The sequence below is a fragment of the Phyllostomus discolor genome, chromosome 5, assembly GCF_004126475.2.
Source record: "Phyllostomus discolor isolate MPI-MPIP mPhyDis1 chromosome 5, mPhyDis1.pri.v3, whole genome shotgun sequence".
In the NCBI taxonomy this organism is placed as follows: Eukaryota; Metazoa; Chordata; class Mammalia; order Chiroptera; family Phyllostomidae; genus Phyllostomus; species Phyllostomus discolor.
In genome coordinates this window covers 125583669-125611010 of record NC_040907.2, presented here as the reverse complement: position 1 = coordinate 125611010, position 27342 = coordinate 125583669, and the positions used below count along the sequence as shown (strand labels likewise).

The window sequence follows — 27342 nt, the reverse complement described above, 5'->3', positions numbered from 1 at the left end:
AAGGTGGAAGAACCAGACAGGGCACATGGGCTTCAGTGAGAAGAGCCTGCCTCGTTGAGCCCCACCACTCAGCGCAGCTGCCCTGAGGCAGCCCTGTTTAAAACTCTCGGCCGCTCCTTCCCACAGTTCTTTCATCTTCCTGTGGTACGGTTTGCTGTTTCTTGTCACTGGTTTTAGCCACTTCTATTAACTTGAACGGAGGACTTCTGACAGGATATGTACGAGTGCTCCAGGAGCAGATGTGGAGGGGATGGGGAGCGGGGCAGGAAGAATGCACTTTTCTGGAAGACAGGGGTTGAGGAGCTGGGGTCTAGGGACAGGGGTGGCCTATTAGTATGAGGGATAGAGGGATGGCCCTGCTAAAGGGCAGGGGACAGCCGAGGAGTCTGCGGCTCAACCGTTGAAGCCCAAGGCACCCCACGGTTCCAAGACTAAAGGAGCAAGTCTCTCCCTTCTCAACTCACGTGGCAAGCCACATGCATTTCCCCCTCCAGGCTGCCTGGAACGGGCTTGCTTCTCCCACTCCGCCCTGCAGTGCCCTCTCTCCTTTGTAGCCTTGTGTCTAAATGCTACTTGTCCCTCCAGCCCTAGCTCAGTGCTTCTTCCTCCATGAAGCCTTCTTGGCCTCCCTGCCTCTCCCTTTCCTTGAGTTTCTGAAAACTGGGCCATCAGAACAGCACAGCTCATACTTCTCAGTTCTCGGTCAACTCGGGGTGCATACCTGGCCTCTCTGGTCGGACATCAAGGCCCAAAGAAGCAGGGGCCTCCCTGTTGGCTCACTGGCACCCCAGTCCTGAGTTTCACCCTGGCCCTCATGAGGGTGCAGGGCGCGGGGTTGGGGATTATCACAGGTTCTGCAGGAGGCCCCACAGCAGGGGGGAAGTGAGTCAACTAGATCCCACGTGGCATCACGTCTCTGCTGCAGGGGGTTCTAAAAGAATAAAATGTCCAAATTGCCCTTTACATTTACAAAGCACTTTTAGAACCACCCTGGGCATTATGCATTGCCAACTTGACAACTTGAAGGAGGAATTAAATGAGGCTCAGAGGAGTTTTCCAGAAGTCCCACAGCTAGAAGGAGCAGATCTGGCCTAGAAGTTTGGGTCTTCAAACTTGTTCCTCTGTCCCAGGGCCCTATCCGCCACAGCCCCCTTCTCCCCACTCCCCACCAGCCCACACACACATACACAGGAGTGGGTATTGAACAAAGGCTGCTCTGGGAAGCTGCCAAATCATGTAGGGGAGAAGGTCAAGTGTCTCCCAGACTGATGGCAGACAAGGCCCAGCTGCTTCCCTCTCCTGCGCGTGGAGCTCTGTCAGCAGCCATCTGCACTGCCGTGTCGCTTTCATCGCCAGGCCCTTGCCCCGAGGTCCAGGCCAGGCCCAGCTCACCTGAGGGAAACACCCTCACAAGTACCCACCTCTCAGGGATCTCACATAGGAGGAAACTGGGGCTTGGGTGGGGCCACAGCTCACCCAGTGCCAAGCTGCCAGTTGGTGGCAGTTAGGAGAACTGGGGCTCCGGACTCCCCACTGAAAGGTTATTCTTGTACTTGCAGCACCTGGCCAGTGGAGTGAGGGAAGAGGGGAGTCATGTGCAAAGGAGGGGGAGAGAGTATAGCGTGTGCCCGGGTGGTGGGAGACGTGCGTGTCCACGGCCAAGGGTGTGTGTGTCACTGTACCTGTATGTGGGTTTCAAATAAAAGAATGTATGACTCCTGCAAGTTTACTGTTGCCTTGGCCAAAGCAAGTTATAAGATAATGTACAGCCCCATAGAGTTATACACACACATAGACATAAATATTTTCTTAGATCAAGTTGCCGTAACAAAATGCCCCAAACTGGGGGCTTAAACAACAGAAACTAAATTTCTCACCTTTCCTGGGGCTGGGAAGTCAAAGATACCAAGATTCCAGCCAGTTTGGTTTGTTTGGCTTCTGCTAAGAGCTCTCTTCCTCGCTGGCAGATGGCCACCTCCTCAGTATGTCCTCACCATGACCCTTCCTCACCCGGTGTATGTGTTCGGGTGGGGGACACAAGGTCTCTGGCGTCTCTTCTTACGGGGCACTAATTCTGTGGGATCGGGCCCCACCCTAATGGCCTCGAGAACCTGCATTACCTCCTTGGAGGCCCTGTCTCTGGCCGGGGTCAGGGTTCCGACATACGGATGTAGGGCAGGGACACAGACACCCAGCCCAGATCACACATGCAACTAACATGCGTGAGTGTGAGAGCGTGTGTGTGAACGTGGATGTGCATCAACCGTGCCCTTTGTCAGTTTCCCCTGGGACAACAACATACTTCTCGTAAACATTACAACTTTTAAGAATAAACAAATCTACCACGAAGACGCAAGAGGGGAGGGGGGACAGGACAGCCTCACCTGTGTCCCCGCCTGCAGGCTCGCAGCGACGGCGACCTCAGACACCCGTCGAGAAAGTGGAAATTCAGCCAGACATCCAGATATTCCACACCGCTGCTGGGCACGGGCACGCAGAACATCTGCTGGCCCGAAATACCCCTGTCCCTCGGCTGGGAACTCACCCTCAACTTGTCCTTTACCATTTCCTGTGACAAGAGCCTGACGGGGACTCCACCAGGTGCTGCGGGCCGCATGTCTGGCAGGGACGTGGCACACACGGCCTCCCGCCGAAGGCCCAGCCAGGGGAGGCCGGCACCAGTCGTCCTGTGGCCCTTCTGTCGCCCTGCTGTACCTGCAGGCCCAGCGGGCCAAGGACAATGTCGTCCAGCTCTTGGCCCATTCTCTGGAGGCCCAGCCAGCAGCAGACGTCTGGAGCAAGCACATCCAGAGGCACGAAGGAAAATCAATGTCCCATTTATCCCGGGACTCAGACGTTCCGTGTCTTTGAGATGAGCAGTCCGCAACCACCACGGCTGCTGGTACCGAAGGGAAACCGAAGGCTCAGAGAGAAAATCCATTTCCCATGACAGAGTCTGACAGTCCCCAGCCCCATCCTGACTGCAATGGGCTGCCTCCTGGCTCTGGGGAGGGTGCCCCTGCCCACACAGAGCCCAGAACAGGAGGGTGGCACAGGCTCTCCCTCCCCCACGCCCCAGCGGCTCCTGACAAGCTTGGCAGCTGGATCCCAGGGAGTGGCTGAATCCATCACCGGGGTCAAAGACAGGGCCTGGGGTATGTGTTAAAACAAGAAAACCAATCAGAGCTGAAAATGAAAGGCAGCGGAGGTGTGAAGCAGAAATGGAGACTGCCAGACAGGGAGCAAGGTGGCTGGTGAGGCGCAGGGCTGGCGCCCCCACACCTGCCCCCCCTCCTGTCAGCGTGGGTCCTCCCAGGTGCCCCGCCACTCTGGGAGGCAGGTGGCCCTTGGGAACCTTGGGCCTGCTTCTCTCCACTGACAGAGCAGGGCCCCAGCCCAGGGCTCCAGTGACAAGTAGATGAGAGAGAAAGAATCTCCATATTTATAGTTTGTCTGCAAGAGCCTGTCAAAGTCGGCACACAAAAGTCCCCTGTTGTGACACCCATGACAAGCCAGTTCTCACCCATCGAGAGTGGTCTGGGGTCCTTGGATGACAGAGTCCATGTGGCGTCTGGCTTCCTGGCTCTAAAGCCCGCCTCTCCCTGTCAGAGCTGGGGGGGAGCAGTGTGGGGGCGCCAGGTCCAGGAACGGGAGGCTGACTCCGACCAAGCTCATGTCCTGGGCTTGCCCACTTACCGTTTCACTGAGTCCTGTGTCACCCTGTGAGAGAAACACTATTTTTGTACCCACAGACTGAAACTCTGGGTGCTAGTGACTTGCCCAGGGTCACAGAGCCATGGAGGGGCAGAGCAATGAGTGACAGCTGGGGGTTGCTGACAATAGACTGTCCCTGCTAGGGCAGCTGTTCTCTCCTGGGCTGTGGCCACGGTCTGACCCTTTTTGAGGGGTCCATGGCCTCCATGTTCAGTCCCTGGGGCAGACTCAATCTTGGTGTCCCTTCAACAAACACTAATGGAGTGCCTCCTGTGTGCTGGGCACAAGGCCACAGTGAGGCCAGCGAGGCTCCTGTCCTCTCAGAGCTTGCCATCCTTAAGAGGACAAAGTCCAGAATCCTTCCTCCTTCTGTCCCCTCAGTGGCACCCTCAGTGACAGGAGACAGATCATTGGCCCCTGTTGCTGACCACCCATCAGCACTGCCACTTGTCTGAGCTCCCATCTGACAGGATGGGAAGATGAGGTCTGTTGTCACACAGAGGCACGTGCTGAGCGGGGGCAGCCAGTCTCCTGAGGCCTCCTGGCAGAACTCCCTGCAGGCCCTCCTGGCTCATGAGGCAGCAGGGCCTGAACTCTCCTCAACGGCATGGCTGAGGAGTGAGGCCACCACCTGGGGGACCCAGGAAACGGCCCAGCAGGAAAGACAGCAGAAGGAAGGGGTAGGGTGGGAGACTGGGTGGTATGCGGAGCCTGGAAATGAAGGGAGTGGGCAGAGTGAAGCCTAAGGAACACGTTATGCTCGGAGGCTCAGTGCCAGGCACTGACTGGGGCACCAATAACCGGGGCTGGACTTGAGGGGACTAGGGAACTTGGACGCCAGGCTGGGCCAGCAGGGTGCCTTCCTCAGGCCGGGGGCTGCGGTGGGCTTTAGGCTCTCATCAGCACCCCGCTTAGATCTCCAGACGAGAGAGCAGAGCCAGGTGGCATAGTCAGACTGACAAGGTGACTGCCTGCTCTTGGAGAGAGAGAGGCCAGCCTGGGCTAAGCTCCCACTTTCCCCTCTGCCTGGCCACCCCGGCTGACAGGCCCAATTGCTCATGCTGGCCTTGGGCGCCCAGCAAAGCCCAGGAGAGGGCTGGCAGCCGCTCTATTAACACACAATCCAGTGGCCCGGCAGCTGCTGACACTGGGGTTAATTAAATCTATCTTCCCATCAATTCTCATTCAACTACTATCGACAGCCATTAGATGGGTGACAGAGTGACAAGGAAACAGTAATAGACTTGTCGTAACCCTCATGCTGTGCGGAGAGGGGGCTCCGCACTAGGGTCTCCCAGGAGAACCCTGCCCTCCTGCCGTAATCCCAGCCCCCATCTAGGTAGAGTTTGGCTCAGTATAGCCGCTATTCCTCCTCCCAGCACCTGTCCGCCAGCCAGGTTCACCTCATCCTTGTTTGCTTTGCAAATTCTTCCTAAGCGCCTCCTCTTTGCCAAGCTAATAGACAGAGAAGATCATGGCAGCACTTAGACTGTCCCCTTCTCTGCACCTGACTCAGTTCTTCCTCTACCAAGTCAAGTCTATCCAAGCCTGTCCCCTCCAAGAAGCCTCAGGCCAAACCTAGCTCCTATAGCCCTGACGGTTGCTGCCACCCAGTCCCTTTGTGGCCAACAGAATAATGCCTCTCCAGAGACATCCACATCCTAATGCCTAGGATCAATGACTGTGTTATCTCACCTGGCAAAAGGCACTATGCAGTGTGATTAACTTAAGGATCTTGAGGAGAAATTTTTCTGGACCATCCAGGTAGACTCAATGTCATCAGAGGGTCTTTATAAATGGAGGAGAGAGACTAGCAAATTGAAGATGATGTGACAAGGGAAGCAGTATAAAAGATATGCAAGGTGAGAAAGGCTGGCCATTGCTGGCTTTGAAGACAGAAAGAGGCCATGAGTGAAGGAATGTGAGAAGCCTCTAGACTCTGGAAAAGGTGTGGAAATACATATCCTTTAGGGACACAGCCCCCGTAACACCTTCATTTTAGCCTAGTCAGACCCATTACAGACTTCTGACCTCCAGGACTATAAGAAAGTAATTTGTGTTTTAAGCCACTAAGTTTGTGGTCATTTGTTACAGCAGCAACAGGAAACACCCCTTCTGCCTATTCTGTGCTCTAACCACAGCAGGCCACCTGCAGCTGTGTGAGCATCCCAGTTCCCATCTCCCTGCCTCAGCACGTGCTGTGCCCTCCTCCACCTGAAGGCTGTTCCTAGCTAGTTGCCAATGTCTTACTTCAAAACTCTCCCCAGCATTCCTTGCTGAAGCCTTCCCTGATTTCCCTTCTTTGTGAGGGGAATCTCAACCTTGGGGTCCCACTGAACTTGCTCACTCCTCTTCCTGAGTGTAGCTCAGTTTTGCTCTCAGAGTCAACTCCTATAGTATGGAGTTTTATCCAACTGCATAACTCCAGATCCTGTCACATGTGGCAGTTCAGGAAACATCTGTAAAATGAGGAGGGATGGCCTGGTCTGTTATGTGCTACCTGAGTGCAGAAAGAGTAGACCCTGGCAGTTGAAAATGTAGGTTCATGTCAATGTTACAGCAAAAGAAAAAATTAGGGCTTCCAGTCAAGGTGGCAGCCTAGGCAGACATGGCTCACTTCTTCGCACAACCACATCAAAGTTACAACTAAAATATGGGACAACCATCACTCAGAACCATCAGAAATTGAGTTGAATGGATGCCTGACAACTACGGAATTAAAGAAAACATCCATGCAGACTGGTAGGAGGAGGGCAGATGCAGAATGGACTGGTCCCACACCCACATGTGGTAAATAAAAATTTGGGAGGGATATCTCCAGAGTGAGGAGTTCCAGCCCCACACCAGGCCCCCTAGCCCAGGGTTCCAGCACCAGGAAGATAAGTCCCCACAACCTGTGGCTGCAAAAAACAGTGTGAATTGAGTAGGTAGAAGAAACTGCTGGAGCCCCAAGCACTTCCTCTTATAGAACCCACACATGGACTTACCTACTCAGACTCACTCCCTCTGAGCTCCAGCACTGGGGTAGCAGCTTGAAAGGCACCAGTGGCATACTGGGAGAAACTGAAGTGTCTGGAATCAAGGTGAGCAAAGGCTATTGTCCCTTTTCTAAGACCTCTCCCAACATAGCCACAGAGCTGACAGGCTGGTGCCATATATGAGACTCCATCAACCTGGCTAACACTGTTTGCCCTGCCCTGGAGATCCTCAGAGACTCTGTTCCACCCAACTTGTGGGCCCACCCAAGCTGCTTTTACATATGAATGGCTAGTCTTGGCTTATGCTGAACAACTTCCTAAATCCTATCAAACAAGCAACAGCTGGCCTCAGTGAGCCCAGGCCTGGCACTAGCAGCAGCAGTCAGCCTAGATTCACAGCTTGGCTTCACCTGGGAGTCTCCAAGCTCAGCACAAGTAACAGCCATCTCAGATTGCTTTATAGCTCAGGCAGGGTGGCCCAGGCAAAATTCAGATGGAGGCTGACCTTGGCATGCACCACCTGGGAAACCCCAGGGTCTGTGCACCCAGTAGGCAGCTATAACCATGTCAGAGCACCACCACTCTGCCTCTGCACAGCTGATCCTCCACAGAGGGTGGAGGTTGGTGGTAAGTGGTCACAGCCAATTCTTGCAGCTAACTGGCCTCAGTAAATCCCTCCCATTGACCTGCCAATAGCAACCAAGGCTCAGCTGCAAGAAGAGGGAGTACTCAGTCCACAAGATGGGTGCACCTTGAGTACCCAGCTTGGGTGATAGGAGAACCTGTGTCACTGGACTCTACAGGACACCCACTACATTAGGCCACACTACCAAGACACAGAGTCAAAGCTCTACCTAATACATAGAAACCAACACAGGGAGGCTGCCCAAATGAGAAGACAAAGAAACACAACCCAAACGAAAGAATAGATCAAAACTCCAGAAAAAGCTAAATGAAATGGAGATAAGCGATCTGTGAGATGCGGAATTCAAAACAATGGTTATAAGAATGCTCAAGGAAGGCCCCAACAGCATAAAAAAGATCCAGTCAGGAACAAAGGCTAAACTAATTGAAACAAAGAAAAATTTACAGGGAAACAACAGTAGAGTGGATAAAGCTGATAATCAAAGCAATTATTTGGAACACAAGGAAGAAAAAAACAACCATTCAGAAGAAGAAGAAAAAAGAACCCAAAATAAATGAGGATAGTATAAGTAGCCTCTCAGACAACTTCAAGAGGTCCAACATTTACATCATAGGAATGCCAGATGGAGAAGAGAAAAAGCAAGAAATTGCAAATCTATTTGAAAATATAATGAAAGAAAACATCCCTAATTTGGTGAAGGAAATAGACATTCAAGTCCAGGAATCACAGAGTACCAAACAAGATGGATTCAAAGAGGCCCACTCCAAGACACATCATAATTAAAATGCCAAAGGTGAAAGATAAAGAGAGAATCTTAAAAGCAGCAACAGAAAAACAGTTAGTTACCTACAGGGGAGTTCCCATAAGACTGTCAGCTATTTTCTCTAAAGAAACTTTGCATGCTAGAAGGGGTTGGCAAGACATATTCAAAATCATGGAAAACAGGGACATACAGCCAAGATTGCTCTACCCAGCAAAGTTATCATTTAGAATTGAAGGCAGATAAAGAACTTCTCAGATAAGAAAAACTAAAGGAGTTTATCATCACCAAACCATATTACATGAAATGTTGAAGGGACTTATTTAAGAAAAAGAAGATCAAAACTATGAACAATAAAATGGCAAAAAACACAAATCTATCAACAGTGGAATCTAAAAAACAAACTAAGCAAACAAGAAGAAAAGAGACATATCATGGATATAGAGAACATTTTGATGGTTTCCAGATGGGTGGGGTGTAGGGAATGGGTGAAGAGGTGAGAGGATTAAGAAATACAAATAGGTACTTACAGAATACTCACAGGGATGTAAAGTACAGTATAGGAAATAGAGCAACCAAAGAACTTAAATGCATGACCCACAGACATGAGCAATGGTGGGTAATTGCCTGAGGGAGTGAGGGGTGCTGGGTGGAGGGGGGAAAAGGGGGAAAAATCAGGACAACTGTAATAGCATAATCAATAAATTATAATTAATAAAATAAAGTGCTTGCAATACACCCTTAAAAACAAAAGAAAAAATTAAATATTATATTCTAGTTAATATTTATGATGAAATATTTAGGGAATATACACAAATATTTACAACTCATTTTTAAATGCACCAAAAATAAGACTGAGGGGTGATGGGACACAACTGAGTGATGAAACAAGCTTAGTGGAATGTTAATAGTATATGGGTGTTCCCTGTAAAATTCCACCAACTGGTCTGTATGATTAAATTTTTTTATAATACTGGGAAAAATATACACTGAGATTGTTAATTTTATACACCTTCTTGACTGGACTAAGGGATGGCCTATCACTAGTGAAGCATTATTTCAAGGTGTGTCTGTGAGGGAGTCTCCAGAAGAGATTAGCATTTGAATAAAGACCCACCCTCATCAGTGGCAGTGGGCACCATTCAGTCTCTCCAGGGCCTGAATAGAACAAAAAGGAAGAGGCAGGGCAAATTTGTTCACTGCTTGACCTGGGACTTCCATCTCCTTCTGTCCTTACACAGTGGCATTCCTGGTTCTCAGGCCTTCTGACTCAAACCCCTGGTTCTTAAGAATTCAGGTTTGTTTCCTGGCCATTGTGGCTCCATTGGTGGGAGTATTGTCCCAAAGCCAAAACGTTGCAGGTTTGATTCCTGGTCACGGCACATACTTAGATTGTAGGTCCCATCCCCAGTCCAGGTGCATAAAATCCTCGGTCCAGGCACATAAAGGAGACAACCAATCAATGTTTTTCTCTTATATCAGTGTTTCTCCTTCTCCCTTCCTCTCTTTCTAAAAGCATTGAAAAAAAAATGTCCTTGGGTGAGGATTAAAAAAAGAAGAAGAATTCAGGTTTGGACTGCATCTATACCACGAGCTTTCCCGAGTCTCCAGTTGGGAGATCATGGGATTTGTCCATCTCCATAATCATGTGAGTAAATCCCTCACAGTAAATCTATGTATCCTATTGGTTCCACTTCTTTAGAGAACCCTAATGCCCTAGACAGGGGTGTCAAACTCATTTTCACTGGGGGCCACATCAGCCTCGTGGTTGCCTTCGAAGGGCTGAATGCAATGTTAGGACTGTAAATGTAACTACTCCTTAACAGTTAAGTGAGAGCTCGGAGCTGCTGCCAGGTAGAAACAAGGTGACAGGGCAGATAAAACAAGGTGGAGGGCCAGATTCAGCCTGCGGGCCTTGTGTTTGCCACCTGTGCACTAGAACTAGACAGTCTGAGACCAAATCTTGGCCCTACTATTTCCCAACTATATAAATGTAAGCAGATTGTTTAACCTCTCTGGGCCTCAGTTTCTCATTTATAAAATGAGATAATCATCCCTTGCATGGTGTTATTGTGAGGACTGAATGAGTTAGTGCACACGAAGTACTTAGGAGCAACCCAAGTGCCAAAGAAACATTAGCAGTCATCATGGTCTCCTCTTCCCGATAAGCCCCACCTCTCCTGCCTCTTCACCCCCAGGAGTCACTAAGCTACACATGGCAGACACTTGGGAGCCTCTTGGTGTACTGGGGAATGGTTGTCCCAGGACTGGGGATAGAAGGGAGAGAAAAGAATCTGCTAGGCAGCCTATTTTCCTCAACCTGAGGAAGGATTGAGGACCTTCCCAAACATTACACCCAGCAGATGCCAGGCACTGCTGCTCCTGTCTTTCGACATCAGGGCTGCCTTGGAATTCCAGGCAGAGGGAACAGCCCAATAAGGCACAAAAGCATGAGAGCAGTTTCTGGAAACAGTAGTGGTTACTGGAGGTAACCAGGGCCTCATTGAACAGAGCGTCTGAATATCCAGTCATGGGCTCTGTGGGGGAAACCATGTTCACATGTGCTTAGGACAATTACCCCTGAAACATGGCATATGAATGAATGGGAGGGCAATGGGAACAGAAACCCAGGGACCAGTTAGGAAGCTCCTGCTATAATTTAGGGTAGACATGAGACACAGTGGCAGAGACAGAACTGAGGGATGACTCTCCTCTTCTGGGTCTATGAAAAGGATCATCTTATTCAACATTCTGTCTCTAGCCTTTACCCCAAATCTGACACATCAGGTTCACACCAGCTTTTAAATTCAATTGGTGCCATTTTCACCCCACCCAGCACAGAGGTCATCCAGAACAGGAGTGATCAAATCAGTTCACATCCTACCTAAGTAGGTGCTTATTAAGTTTAAGAGAATAAACTGACCCCTGCTAGAGTGCGGAGGTCACAGCTTGTGGGGTCCTGGCGCTCAGGGATGGAGGGAAAGGGTACTGGATTCTTACTGCCCAAGCCCTAGAAGGGGGACTTCAAGGCAAGGAGTGAGACCAGACTAGACCATTTCTTCCCTCTGGGCTTAGAAAAGGGCTCTGCATCTTGCAACCAAGATTCGAGCCATCCAGAAAGGTACAGGCAAGAATGAGGTCTGTGGGTCAGAGGAGCCCAGAGACCCAGAATGATCAGAGACAAGAGGGGCATTAGCTTCATATAGCTCTTGATAAGCTTTCTCCAGGTTAAGAGTGAAGGACAGTTAGTGAGCTAAGACCAGTGGTGAGGAGGCATGCAAGATCAGCAGTACAGGGGACTCTGAGGGTAACTGGCATTGGAATGGCGAAGAAACCTGAGGCCACTTACCCTAGAAGGAAAGGCTCATGCACAAGTCTAAACATGATCCTATAGATGTTGCCCATGTGTAGGTATGAAGGTTAGAGAGAAAATGAAGAGGAGCCAGCTTTTAAGGTAAGAGCCAGAGGGCTAACAAGCTTGCCTCCAGCCCATCAAAAGAATGAGCCAGTGGCTTAATTAAGACCAAAGAACATGCATCCAGAGCATCTTAAAGTTATTGCACAATGGCCATATCGATCAGAATGTAACTGAACACAGGTCCAGCTGCCAGCCACTTCAAAAGCCAATACTTGAGAGGCAGGTGCTGATGTAAAAAGAAAGTATTGGGTTGGCCCAAAAGTTTGTTTAGTTCTTTCTGTAAGATGACTACACTGGTGCTTAGTTGTGTCTAACCCCATTCTAACTGATTTTGTTAGATTGTACTGTGACAGCTGTCACACCAGCATGCATTTAAAAAATTGGTGTTTTTTTTTTGTGTAGCCATTTTAATATTGAAGATGAAAGAAAACGTAATGTTTTTGGCATATTATGCTTTGTTATTCCAAGAAAGGTAAAAATACAAGTGAAATGCAAAAAGGATTTTGTAGTGTGTGGAGAAGATGTGACTAATCGAACGTGTTAAAAGTGGTTTGCGAAGTTTCGTGCTGAAGATTATTGCTGGGCGATGCTCCATGGTCAAGTAGACAGTTGAAGTGATAGCAATCAAATTGAGACATTAATTGAAAACAATCAATGTTATACCACACAGCAGATAGCTGACATATTCAAAATATCCAAACTAATAAAGTTATTGGTGAAAATAAAAGTGTGTCTTTTATTTTATAGAAAAAAAACCATATTCACTTTTTGGTCAACTCAGTAATTTTATTCAGGTGCTGGTAACCTGGAAGATGGGGGACTCTCATCTCAAAGCCCATCTTAGCATCTCGGGCGTCCTGGCTAGTTTACATAGGGGAAGGGAGGGGAGAGGGGGACTAAGGAATTTCTGGTGATGAGCACTTTCTCAGCTCTGCTGCTGGGTGTTTCAGTGTTATCTCCTGTACATGTCACCATGTTGTTTCATCAACTCCATCTGCAGTTTCACTGCTGACACCTGGACAGGATGTGCAGACAGCGTTTCTGCTGGTTCTGACAGGAGTCGCTGATGCCCAGTTTGTCGTGGTCAGGGCTGTTCCTTGGTGAAGCAGGAGCTGCAACTGCTGATGTCTACACAATACTTCTAAGGATGCTTTTAATACACGAATCTTCTATGAGGGTGTTAGTACCTTTTACTCTAATTCCATTTCATGGTAAGTTAGAGTAGTATAAAGCTTTTATTCTCTGTTATAAGAACAGACTGACTGAAACAGAAGAGGAATTTGTTAGATAGCATGGAAGCCAGAGAACAAGGCTCAGCCAGAAACAACCCCCTCCCCAAAATCACAGACAGAACTGCTTCAAGATCCCACTGCTGCCACCTCCAAGCACAAACTGTAAGATCAGCTGAGAAAGCAAATTTAAGATACTTTTATTTCTGCAGTAGGAAGACACTGACACATCTAGATGGGGAAATGCCTAGACAGAAGGAGGACTTAGGTTCACAGCAAAGGAAACAAATCCTCAAGCATCCACTAAGTACACCCCTTTTAATACCTAACATCAACAGCCTCTTCTTCCTATTCTTCAAAAAAGTATGATACTTATTACTTAGGTAGCCATCTCTGGCCCCCACCAAGAATATCCAAGTCATTCCACTGCCATCCAACAAAAGGTAATATCCATTCTTTTTAGTTCTGTTTGAATTTTGTCACAATACTGTGACATATGGTCTAGAATGTGCAAAGAGTCTCCATCACAACTTATATAAGAGGTACACAGTAGTCACTGTAAGGAAGATAAATGTAGACCATTGTCAATGATCTTTCATTATAACAGTTACAAGGCAATGGTTATTTGTGGCTCATCTTCCAAAACAAACTCCATTGTTCCCTTTTCCCTTAATCTAAGATTTCAGTTTATTTTCAGGGGTGTCTATCCTGTGGACCATAGGCTGCAAGCAGCCCTGGATGGCTATGAATGGAGCCCAACACAAAACCATAAATTAACTTAAAACATTATGAGATTTTTGTTTTTGTTTTTGTTTTTGTTAGTGTTTGTATATTGAATGTGTGGCCCAAGACAACTTCTCTTCTTCTGGTGTGACCAAGAGATGCCAAAAGGTTGAACACCCCTGATAAATGGGGAAATGATCCAAACTTTTATTACTGAAATAAGTATATCCTTGGTAGTGCTGCTAATGTAAGGTTCCTATGGTCTTCTAATCTACCCAGCTATTAGGGTTTTTTTCAGGGGGTTCCCTGGATCATACTATACTTCCCCTGCCTCTCTTGCATAAGGTAATCTTATTTTATTTGACATCATTTATAAGTGTCTAGATTTTTCTCCGTGAGTCATAGGTGGCAGTACGACAGGTTTAGTGATACTATGTAACCAACTATTTGTGCAATTTACATGTGTTCATAGGATGTACTTGGGCCCTTGGACTACTGGACATGCCCAGTAATGGCTGGACACATCATCTCATCTGGTCAGTGTAGGCAGTATTTGCTTTCTACTAGGGACCAAATAGACAGTCAAGCACCACTTCAAGAGCAGTTACTTGGGGGACTTCTGGTCAAGATGGAGGCATGCATAGACATACTTCACCTCCTTGTGCAACCACAAGAATTATAATTAACCTCAAAACAACACCCAGAATTGCCATAATATAGAACTGTATGGAAGTCCAACAACCAAGGATTTAAAGAAGCCACACTCATCCAGACAAGTAGGAGGGGAGGAGAAGCAGAGTCAGGGAAGCAAGGCAAGGAGATGCAGTGTGGTGTAGAGAGCCAAGGGTGGTGGTGGTGGAACGGGTGGCCCCACATTTATGTGTGGTGGATAAAAATTGGGAAGGACACCTTGGGAGTGAATGTCTCAGCCCTAGGCCAGACAACACAGCCCAGGGTTCCAGCACCAGGAAGATAAAGTCCTATAACTTCTGGCTATAAAAACCAGCGGGGGTCACAGAGGCAGAAGAAACTGCCAGTTTCTCAGGATAATCTGTTTAAAGGACTCGCATGGACTTAGAATGTATAGAAACCCACCCACTCTAGGATATATCACCAGGGCAAGAACTGGAAGGGTGCCAATTACATATAGGAAGTAGATGAAATAACTGGAAATGGGGTAAATGCCAGGCAAACTTCCAGAAGCCAGGCAGCAGAATTGTCCCCTCTCCAAGCCCTCCTCCCACAGAGAGCCACAAAGCGGTGAAACAGGTCTCCCTGCCCTGGCGAATACCTAAGTCTCTGCCCCACACAACTTAACGGGCACACTAAGACAGGGAGTCAAAGCAGCTCTACCTAATACATAGAAACTAACACAGGGAGGCTGCCAAATTGAGGAGACAAAGAAATATGGCTCAAATGAAAGGACAGAACAAAACCCCAGAAAAAGAACTAAACGACACAGAGATAGTCAACATATTAGATTCAGAGTTCAAAACACTGATGATCAGGAAGTTCAAAGAACTCATCGAGTACAGCAACAACATAAAGGAACAAGTAAAGTTTACACTAAGAGGAATAAAGAAAAATCCACAGGAAACCAACAGTGACAGGAAAAAAGCCAGGATTCAAATCAACATTTTGGAACATAAGGAAGAAATAAACACTAAATCAGAACAAAAAGAAGAAATAAGAATTCAAAAAAGTGAGGGTAGTGTAAGACGACTTTGGAACATCTCCAAATGTGCCAACAGCCAAATCATAGGGTTGCCAGAAGGAGAAGAGGAAGAGCAAGAAATTGAAAACTTATTTGAAAAAATAATGAAAAAAGATTCCCTTAATTTGGTGAAGGAAATAGACATACAAGTCCAGCAAGCACAAAGAGTCCCAAATAAGTTGGACAGGAAGAAGAACACACCAAGATACATCATAATTAAAGTGCCAAAGGTTAAAGATAAAGAGAGAATCTTAAAAGCAGCAAAAGAAAAGCAGAGAGTTACCTACAAAGGAGTTCCCATAAGGCTATTAGCTGATTTCTCAAAAGTAACTTTGCTGGCAAGAAGAGACTGGCAAGAAGTATTCCAAGCCATGAAAGGCAAGGACCTACAACCTAGGTTACTCTAACCAGCAAAGCTATCATTTAGAATGGAAGGGCAGAAAAAGTGTTTCCCAGACAAGGTTAAGTGAAAGGAGTTCATCATCACCAAGCCATTATTACATGAAATGTTAAAGGGACTTATTTAAGAAAAAGAAGATTGAAACTATGAACAGTAAAAAGCCAACAAATTTACAACTATCAACAACTGAATCTAAAAAAAGCATACTAACCAAACAACAAGAACAAGAATAGAATCACAGAAATGGAGATCATTTGGAGGGTGATCAGTTGGGAGGGGGAAGGGAGAAAAGGAGGGGAAAGGTGCAGGGAATAAGAAGCATAATTGGTAGGTACAAATAGACAAGGGGATGTTAAGAATAGTATAGGAAATGGAGAAGCCAAAGAACTTATATGTACAACCCATGGGCATGAACTAAGTGGTGAAGGATTGCTGGAGGAAAGGGGGTACCAGTCAGAAGGGGGCAAAGGAAGAAAAACTGGGACAACTGTAATAGCATAATCAATAAAATACACTTTAAAAAAAAGAGCAATTACTTGCAGATGGCAGCCTGGCTTTGCCCTAAAACGCTATGGGCTTCCACTGAGATTCTATCAGGGATTGCCAGGAGTTCCACATAGCATCCCAGTTTGCTAAAGACACTTGGACACAAACACCCTGCTGGGTTATGAGCACCAAGGGGCAGAGCTGCCCAACCACGTCCTGTTTTGGCACCTCTTCTTGCTCTGGGCACCACTCAGGACCAGCTTTTCACGTCACCACCAAAGGTAGAGCAAGTATGGCATGTGACCGGCTTTAAAACAAAGCCCCCCACCAAGAATTGTGCTTCTTACCATGAACAAGCAGGTATAAGTAAGATCCAGCAGCATTGTGTTCACTAAAGTGTGGCTTTGGACAGCAAACTAGTCCCTTTTATAGCAAGAACCACGTTCTGAGTCAAGACAGAGCTGGGGTGGTTGCCAGGTGGCTTTAAGGACATTTTGTGCTTGGTGGCAGTTTGTTTTGTTTCCACACGGCACAGGCTTGAGAGTCTCAGACCTTCGTACCAGTTGGATTATCACTGCCTTCAGCCCCGGCTGGTCTAGCAGGATAGTCCATTTCTCTTAAAGTCTAGTTCCTTGCAGCCAGCCCAGATCGTGATTTGTCAGCCAGGGTGCTTGGTCACAAGCAACAGAGACTGATTTTGGCCAATTTAACCATAATGAAGACTGAGGGCACTCATAGAATCCTCAGGATGGCTGAAGTCCGGGGCTCCGAGGCCACACAGCAGACCTGTCTCACTGTTGAGGACAGCTCAGCCCCCACCGCTGAGTGCTAGGTGATGCAGTCACCTCTGCTGGTGGGACAGAAACATGGCCATGTCCAGTGCTGCCTGGAGCTTGGTCTTGTTGCAGCTGTCACAGTTAATAAAGAGGAGGTTACCATCTAAAGTCCTAGAATCTTTGCCTTCTAGGCTTCTATTCCAAAGCCAGAGTGAGCACACTAGTCCATGGAGCCTGGGTCACATGTGTACATTGCCTGCAAGAAAGGCTGGGGAAGGGGTTATCTGAATTTTAGTTTCTGCAGTGGCAAGTGAGTGCTGCTTCCCTCTAGAACTAAAAGGGTGGAGATTTCTGCAACCATGGGCAAAGGGACTCAGACTCCAGGTGGTCACAGGCAGCAAGTACAGCCTGGTTAATCCATGATGCCCTGACTTCCCCAGGTCTGGCTCTTATGTGCTCACACAGGATGAAAAACCCTCACCTGCTCTCCCTTCTGCCACATCCAAGGGACAGCCACAGTCCAGTCTTCAGGAAGATGCTGTCTGACTGGTTTGCTGCCTTTGAAAATGCCTTTGTTCTTAGAGCCACTGAGGGAACATCCCTGAGGCGAAGCCACAGCCACCGTGAGAAAGCCAGCTTCCATGTGGGGCCTGGGCTGCAAGGCCACCACCACTATCAGGGTGCCAGGGTAATGCTGGGCTCTGAGCTGAAGACAGGGGTGAGGGAGAGAAGGGGAGAAAATGTTTTCACAGCCTTGTTAGGAAGATACCCAGGGATCCAAACTGCAATGCCTCTGTCCCAGCTGAGGCAGGGAGATGGACAGCGGTGATGGAATTGGTAGGGAGGGAAATGCCTAGTCCACAGGGAGCACATATCAGTCCAGGCAATGCTAAGCTATGGTCTCATAACAACTCAGTCCATGGTGACTTAGCACAAAATTTACTTCTAGCTCAAGTCTCACTAGGGTAATGTTTGTGCAGGTCTCTTCCTAGGATAGACCCAGAAATGTTCTATCCCCAGCTATACCATCTAGAATCCATAGCTTTCAGGGTCAACCCCCCTGCCCCGCCCATAGGAAGAGCACTGCCTTGGATAAGAAGTGACGTCAGTTCTACTTATATCATGTCAGCGAGAGTTATTGATGTGACCCATGATGCATGAGGACTCTGAAGTAGAGGGCATGTAGATGGTCACTGAGCATTAACAGCAAGATGCCCAGATTCCTGTCACCGGCGCTGCATGTTACACTTGCACAAGAAACAGCATCACTGTGACACTGGCTAAAGAATTCTTTGATGAGGGAGAACAGCCCTTGGCCACCCTGGGGCCAGAAGGGATGCTAAAGGTGGCCTTGCGCGTGTGCGTTTTTACCTGTCACTGCTAGCACTAAAGATACCAACACAGAAGGACCTTCTGGGGCCAGCAACATTCAGGAACAGGCTTGAATATAGATGGATCAAACATGAGATTCCTCACTTGGACACAAAGATAAGTCACCCTCGGGGCAAAGCCTACCTCGTCCTCTAGGAATGCCTGCCTCTCAGCAGTCACCACAACTAAAGTTGTTGTCCCCATAATATGAGGACGTGAAGGTAGTCAGAAAGGCCAGCTTCATACACTGCATGGATACAGTCAGGATGTCAGCCCAACATGAGCTACAGAGCTGGGAGACTGCCTCTGAGAGCGGACCTGATCCAGGTCTCAATGGCATGCTTGTCATAAGAGGTCTGCAGTGACCCTACAGCCTCCTTCACAGGGAGGGCAGAGGCCTTCCCACCACTCACCTCCACATCCGCTGCCCGAGCTGGTGCCTCAGCACAGACGTTCATACACACCTAGATGGTGTTCATTGGTGCAATTAACTGTATCTTCTGGCCACTTCAGAGTGGCTGCCTTCCCCAGGATCGCACCCTCGGGGGCCTCTCAGTGAGGACATAAATGTAAAAAGAGCTGAAGTACTCTTTAATAAAGAGAAGCTACTAGAAGTCAGCTAGATGCTGCCCACCAGGCCTTGCTCATGAATAGTAACTCTGAGCAAACTCAGTGTTGGAAGGAAGAAATTGCCATGTGAGAGAGCTACTGCTCATCAGGAGAAATGGGAAAGACAGCGAATGGGTGGACATGCAGCAGCACAAGGATGTAGCTCCTTCTGCAGGTGCGGCAGACCTTCCATTGGGAGTGAGCATGACCTCTAGAGTACAGGACCCCAGATCCAGGCCAGGGGCTGCCAATTTATGTAAAGCTAATTAGTGAATAGAGACAGGACACTGGATCTTTGTATAATGCCAAAGTGACAACACTTTGAATTTCTTCCTAATGACAAGAGATACAGACTGTGTATGATTATAGGGTCAGATTACTGCCACTCTGATCCAGTAGAAGTCTTATCACTAAGGATATTTTCTGATATCATGCAACGTGGAGTGTTATTAGTATTATCAATAATGGATTCAAGTTTAGTACTTTTAGCTAGACTCCATTAAGCATTTGGATGCAAAACTTAGGTTCCAGAATACATACAGGATAGAGGGGCAAGCTAGACACTGTCCACAAGCTAGACAATACTAAATAGCAGTAACCAAACCAGTCTGTCACCAAGAAGGTGTGACATTCTACAGAACAACCTAATTTGATCCCTTATAGAACAAACTTCAAAAGGGATGGTACTAGATTAAAACTAGACAGAACGAGCTGAGGCATGGTACTGGACTGAGAACTGTTTGGACAGACTATAGAGGACAATTTGGTCTCATTTCATATGTTATCTTAAGTTAAGAAAAAATCTGGAAGTACTAGACCATTGCAGTAGTGATCTCTGATCATCAGAGAGTGACATTATCGCTTGTCTACTTTCTATAGTAATAGGGTGCTAGTTTTGTAACAAAATGGAAAGTTATCGTAAAAATAGAAGGGTCTAGAAGTGGGGTACATCTTATTTGACTGAAGCCAATGACTTGACATTAAATTCTCAGAAATGATCCCACAAGTTCAGACTCTTGCAATGTCTGCATGAATACAAAGAATGAACTTGACTAATGCTGGAGATGTTTACTGGCAAGACGGCCCCAAATGGCCCCAATCAGGCTGACGTGGACACCCCAGCAGTGGTGACAGGAAGCCCATTGTGGTGGGCAGATGCCTCCTAGATCTGTGCCAGTTAGAAGACAGCCTTCTTTCTAAACTTAACTATGTTCTAGGCATTCTAAAAGGGCTGTTTGTGGCAGAATGGTTTTTTCACTGCTCAGAGTGTCAGGCTCAGTTCCCAGCCTTACAAACATAAATGCCCATTCCACCTACAAACATGGATGCAAAAGACTAAAAAATTGGCTAACTAAACCCAATGCTGTACCTAAAATTATGACATGAGCCCTGGCTGGTGTGGCTCAGTGGATTGAGTACCAGCCTGTGAACTACAGTGTCGCTGATTCTATTCCCAGTCAGGGCACATGCCTGGGTTGCTGGACAGGTCCCCAGTTGGGGGTGTGCAACAGACAACGGAGGGATGTTTCTCTCCCTCTCTTTCTCTTTTCCTTTCCCTTTCTCTAAAAATAAATAAGTAAAATCTTTTTAAAAAGTACAACATGAACAACAAGGTTTTATCCCAGGAGAAAAAGAGTTCAAATTCAGAAAAGTCTAGTGTTTCACCATGTTACTATACAGAAGAAAAAAAAAAAAACAAGTGCTTTTGTTTTTGCTTTTTTACTTTTCCAGCAAAAAAGTAGTTTACTTGTTTAGGATTTAATAATTTAGCAAGCCAGGAAAGGGGAATGTCTTTAACTATAAGGTTTCTAGGAGTTAACTTAAGAAAAAAGATTCTCATAAGATTCTTTTAGAATGAACAGTCCATGTTCTTGAAAGAACTAAAGATTTGGTTACCTCCAAATTAGTTTGTAAATTCCAAGTAATCCCCAAATCCTTGCTTAATTTGAATTACTCAAATTTATACTACAACCTATATAAAGAAAAATGTCCACAAACAGCCAATTCAGCTGCACAGAAATATAAAGAAGGGGACTTGCCTAGCAGCAGGGTGCAATAGTGAGAGTGGTATGGCATTTACATGATGGACAGAGGAGCGAGACCTAAGTGTGCATAGGAGCGAACTATGACAAAGAGGCCACCACACATCAGCGGTAAAGGACAAGCTTGTCTAAACAGTATGGAAAAATAATGTGACTCAAGAGAAAAACAACTGAATACCATACCACTGCATGTTTCTATTCTTTTCAAAAAGCTCTTTAGCCATAATTATTTTTGTAAGAGGGCCTAGATAGACTAGAGACCTATTAAAGAAAATAGAAAGTGATTTTGTGAGACCCTAGTATCACAAACCTTAAGTCAAAAATATGAGTTGAATCAAAGTTAAGTTTCTGTTCAATGGAAGATAACAGTGGACAATGTTATGTCAGAGAACAGATTGAAATCCAATATAAAACCAGTGAGGGACTATTATCTTTGAATAAGAGGAATTCTTTAAAATAAGACAGATGGGAACCCCAAAAGAAAAGGCAAAGTCAAGGATACCCAAAATGCTATAAAAGAAAATGTTCGTCCTCAGAAATGAAAATGACATGATGTGATCCCTTCACGCCCATTAAGCTGGCAAGTGGTAGGAAGCTAGATTATATGAAATATTGATAGGGATGCAAGAATACAGAAATACTCATGCATTGTCGTGGGAATATGCACTGGGACAGCCATTCTGGAAAACAATCTGGTATCATTTAGTCAAATTAAGCAATTCTATTCCTGGGGGTAAAACCCAAAATGTTTGTCCTACAGATATATGGGGCACATGTAGAAAGATGGTCTTCTCAGTGTTTGTGGTGACAGATGGAGGCAATTGAGTGTACATCCCAGGATAGCATCAAGGAAAGGTGTAGTGGCCACCTGCCACTGAGTATCACATAACAGATAAACAGACTAGGTGTACACATAATGTGACTGTATCAGTTAAGACCAAGTGGGGGAACTTCCAGCCAAGATGGAGGCATAGGTAGATACACTGTGCCTCCTCACACAACCAAAAGAAGGAAAATAACAATTTTAAAACAAAAAGCAACCAGAACTGATAGAAAATTGAACTGTACGGAAGTCCAACAACCAAGAAGTTAGAGAAGAAACACCCATCCAGACTGGCAGGAGGGGCAGAGAGGAGCAGCTAGGCAGATAGGACTCGAGGCAGAATGGTGGTAGAGGACCGGGGAGGGTAAGACCATGGCTGGCAGACCCAGTGAGGCGGCAGCTGGTGGAGTGGGTGGTCCCACATTCACATGAGGATAAACTGGGAGGAACACCTGGGTAGACATACAAACCTCGAAACCCTGCGTCCCAGCACAGGGAAATAAAGCCTCAAACCACCGATTTAAAAAACCTGTGGGGGTTGAGCGGGAGAAACTCCCAGCTTCACAGGAGAGTTCGTTGGAGAGACCCATAGGGTTCCTAGAACGTACACAAGTCAACCCATCGGGAATGAGTGCCAGAAGGGCCCACTTTTCTTGTGGGTAGTGGGGAAGTGACTGAAATCTGGCAGACAGCAGAGCAAGCGCCATTGTTCCCTCTCGGGTCCCTGCCCTACATTCGTCACAACACAGCAAAGTGGGTTGCCCCGCTCTGGTGAACACCTAAGGCTCTGCCCCTCACTACGTAACAGGTGTGCTGAGACACACACAAAAAAATGTCCAAATGAAAGAACAGCTCAAAGCTCCAGAAAAACTACAACTAAGTGACGAAGAGACAGCCAACCTATCAGATACACAGTTCAAAACACTGTTAATCAGGATGCTGACAGGATTGGTTGAATGTGGCCACACATTATATGAAAAAATGAAGGCAGTGCTAAGTGAAATAAAGGAAAATGTACAGGGAACCAATAGTGATGGGAAAGAAACTGGGACTCTAATTAATAGTGTGGACCAGAAGGAAGAAAGAAACATTCAACCAGAACAGAAAGAAGAAACAAGAATCCAAAAAAAATAAGGAGAGGCTTAGGAACCTCCAGGACAACTTTAAACATTCCAACATTCGAATTATAGGGGTGCCAGAAGGAGAAGAGGAAGATCAACAAATTGAAAACTTATTTGAACAAATAATGAAGGAGAACTTCCCCAATCTGGCAAAGGAAATAGACTTCCAGGAAGTCCAGGAAGCTCAGAGTCCCAAAGAAGTTGGACTCAAAGAGGAACACTCCAAGGCACATCATAATTAAGTTACCCAAGATTAAAGAGGAAATAATCTTAGAAGCAGCAAGAGAAAAAGAGACAGTTACCTACAAAGGAGTTTCCATCAGACTGTCAGCTCATTTCTCAAAAGAGACCTTACAGGCAAGAAGGGGCTGGAAAGAAGTATTCCAAGTCATGAAAGGCAAGGACCTACATCCAAGATTACTCTATCCAGCAAAGTTTTCATTTAGAATGGAAGGGCAGATAAAGTGCTTCTCAGATAAAATGCTTCTCAGATAAGATCAAGTTAAAGGAGTTCATCATCACCAAGTCCTTATTATACGAACTGTTAAAGGGACTTATCTAAGAAAAAGAAGATAAAAAAGATGAACAGTAAAATGAAGCAAACTCACAATTATTAACAACCACACCTAAAACAAAAACAAAAACAAAAACAAACTAAGCGAACGACTAGAACAGGAACAGACCCACAGAAATGGAGATCACATGGAGGGTTAGCAACAGGGGAGTGGAAGGAGGAGAGATGGGGAAAAGGTACAGAGAATAAGTAGCATAGATGGTAGGTAGAAAATAGACAGGGGGAGGTTAAGAATAGTATAGGAAATGTAGAAGCCAAAGAACTTGTGTGTATGACCCACAGACATGAACTAAAAGGGGAGAATGTGGGCAGGAGGGAGTGTACAGGGAAAAAGGGAATAAAGGGGGTGAAATGGGACAATTGTAATAGGATAATCAATAAAATATATTTTTTAAAAAAGAAGAACAAATTGGTAGTTACAAATCAGTCATGGGGATGTAAAGGATAGCATAGGGGTGTTAGATGTGTACTAGATTTATCAGGGTGATCGCTTTCTAGGTTATATAAGAGTCTAATCACTATATTGTACAGTGAAACATAATACTGTATGTGAACTGAAATTGAAAAATAAAAAAATATGTTTTAAAAAAAAGACCTAGTGGGGAAAAGACAGCATGAGACTCATTAGTATATGCACATAAGACATTTTGTAATAATGCAAGGAAATGTTCAGATATCATACACATCACATTGGTTGTGTATGGGCAATTGGGAGGGAGAGAAGAGAGGGTATAGGGAAAGGTAATACATGGAAGGATTCCATATAGATCAGTGATGCTCATATGCCATGAACTAATGGGAAAGTTTGATTAACTAAGCTATTTCCACTGGAGGTTCCCAAAACTGTAGAAGATAGCATCTTAGAAGAGTGTTGCACTTTGGAAGGGCCCTGGTGAGTTGTGAGGCTAAATCTATAGACTTTTCTCATTTATTGTACTAAGAGTCTAGGAGCCTTTGCCTTGTTTTGTAATCTGCCCAGGTTCTGTCTAAACAATGATTCTAAGTATGGACACCATGACCGAGCATGCTTCCTGCTGTGCAGACATCTAGTAACCACACCCTGTTCTTTCTGTGAGCACAGCCCTGTACAGCCACTAAAAGACACCCCCTTAAGAAAATCTTGGTTTCCTCTTGCCCCTTCACGTCAACTTATCCAAAACCTGTTCTCACCATTGATCCCTGATTAAGATTCCAGTGCAAAGGGAGACCACCTAATCGAAAATGATGCAACCACATTAACTCAAGGGCATAAGGGACTAGAAGTGAGAGAAGGAAGATCTAGGAGAAGACAGATTTACAAGAACCTAAGCTGTGTGTTGTCTTTCAGGGACAGACTTTGAAGAGAAGCTTTTTAAGAACCTGGTACAACCATAAAAATCCTAGAGAAAAACAGGCAGGAAATTTTCAGATATCCCACATAGCAATATTTTTGCCAATATACCACCTAGGGCAGAAATAAAGGGAAATATAAACAAATGGGACTACATCAAACTAAAAAGCTTCTGCATGGCTAAGGAAACCATTATCAAGATGAAAAGGGAACTGACTGTATGGGGGAACATATTTGCCAATGATATCTTGGACAAAGGTTTGAACTCCAAAACATATAAAGAACTCATATGACTCAACACCACGAAGACAAACAGTCCAATTAAAAAATAGGCAAAAGACCTGAATAGACACTTTTCTAAGGAGGACATACAGAGGGCCCAGAAACACATGAAAGGATGCTCAGCATTACTAGCCATCAGAGAGATGCAAATTAAAACCACAATGAAATACTACTTCATACCGGTGAGAATGGCAATCATAAACAAATCAACAAACAAATGTTGGAGAGGTTGTGGAGAAAAGGGAACCCTTGTGCACTGTTGGTGGGAATGCAGACTAGTACAGCCACTGTGGAATGGAATTTCCTCAGAAAACTAAAAATGAAACTGCCTTTTGACCCAGTGATTTCGCTGCTGGGAACATATTCTAAGAATCTTGAATCACCAATGCAAAAGAACTTATGCACTCCTATATTCATAGCTGTGTTATTTATAATAGCCAAGTGCTGGAAACAGTCTAAGTGCCCATCGATAAATGACTGGATCAAAAAACTGTGGTACATTTACACAACGGAATTCTATGCAGCAGAAAGAAAGAAAGAACTCCTACCTTTTGTGACAGCATGGTTGGAACTGGAGAATATTATGCTAAGTGAAATAAGCCAACTGGTGAAAGATAAATATCATATGATTTCATCTATAAGAAGAATCTAATGAACAAAATAAATGATGAAAAAAATAGAACCACAGGCATGGAAACATGGAACAGACTAAAGTGACCAGAGGAGAGGGGAGAGGAAGATAATGGTGGAAAGAAAAAGAAGGGACTAGACCAGGTGTGTCAAACTCATTTTCACTGGGGGCCACATCAGCCTTGCAGTTGTCTTCAAAGGGCTGAATGTAATTTTAGGACTGTATAAATGTAACTACTCTGTAAGAGTTAAGTGAGAGCTCAGTGCTGCCACTGCGTAGAAAGAAGGTGCCAGGCCGGATAAAACAAGGTGGAGGGCTGGATTCAGCCCACGGGCCTTGTGTTTGCCACCTGTGGACTAGACAAAGAACATGTATGAATGATCCACAGATATGGACAACAGTGTGGGCACTGACTGTGGGAGTGGGGTGGGATGCGCAGGGAAGGGCAAAGGGGGGGAAATTGGGACAACTGTAATAGAATAACAATAAAAATGATTTAATAAAAAAGAAAAAACTAAAAAATAATAATAAATAAATAAAATTAACTACTTGCATTAAAAAAAAAAACATGGTACAGAGGCTGAGAGTATTGTTGACAATTCCAGGCTCAACAATCCTGCTTCTAAATGAGTTCTTTATCTGTTAGAGCTCAAGTCAGTGCGCAGTAAGACATTAGCATCATTACAAATATCTACAAAGTGTGCTGCCTGGATTCCATGCTTTTCTAGATCTGGGTGCATTGGCTGTATAATCACTGTGACTTGTACCCTCTCATACTCCCATGTGGAGTTGAATTTTATGTGTTTCCCAGACATCGAGCAGTGTACTTCCAGGACTGATAGATGTCCCTTTAGTCTGTCATCTTAGAAACCCAGCTGTTGTCTCTGAGAGACTGGAGAGCCACAGTTCCTTGGCCAGGGCAGCCCTTCAGGAGCTCCTTAGTAAAGGATTTATTCAACTAGTTTCAAAGCACAGAGCTTAAGTAATTTACACAAGAAACACCAAAGGTGGGGATGCCCCAGCTATTGGTGAAGATGCATGAACAACATGTCCCACCAGCTGTACATCTTGAAAAAGGAAACTTTATTAAATAAAATAATTAAAAATAATTAAAAAGTTAGGTTCCTTGACCCCATTCCAACATGACGGGGTCCCCCCACACAAACACACAATCTTTGGAAACAAGCAGGTTGTCCAAGAATTCAACTCAGTTCTGTAAGTATCTACCTGGGCATAGCATCAGATTTCATGGGTTAAGGGTTTTGTCCTACAAGACTGTCCCCCCAACACACACATGTCAGATGCCGGATGCCAGATGCATGCCCAGGCTCTTCCTAGTGCTTCTGACCAAGCGGCTATAGGTAGAGGTTCCAGTCACCTCCTCAAACTCTGAATGACAGTTGAAAATCTAGATTTTTACCGATGCTTCTAACCAACTGGCTATTAATCAGAGGTTCCCATAACCCGCTCCTTGGGTTTGATTCATTTGCAAGAATAACTCAAAGAACTCAGAGAAACATGTTACTTACTAGGTCACTGGTTTATTGTAAAAGGATATGAGTCAGGAACAACCCAATGGAAGAGATGCAGAGCAAAGCACGTTGGAAGGGGCTCAGAGCTTCCATGCCCTCTCCGAGCACACTCCTCACCCGACATCTCCATGCATTCACCAACCTAGAAGCTCTTTGAACCCTTTCCTCTTGGATCTTTAGTGG

At 45.8% G+C, this 27342-nt stretch overlaps 1 long non-coding RNA gene across 1 annotated transcript; it reads right to left on the bottom strand.

Annotated features, from left to right (window-relative positions):
• Positions 1-588: 588 nt before the first annotated feature.
• LOC118500470 lies at positions 589-26720 on the bottom strand. The gene is made up of 4 exons (XR_004903029.1): positions 26532-26720; positions 15576-15585; positions 3755-3759; positions 589-601 (listed from the first exon to the last, which is right to left on the bottom strand). It is a non-coding gene; the product is annotated as an uncharacterized LOC118500470 (long non-coding RNA).
• Positions 26721-27342: the final 622 nt, after the last annotated feature.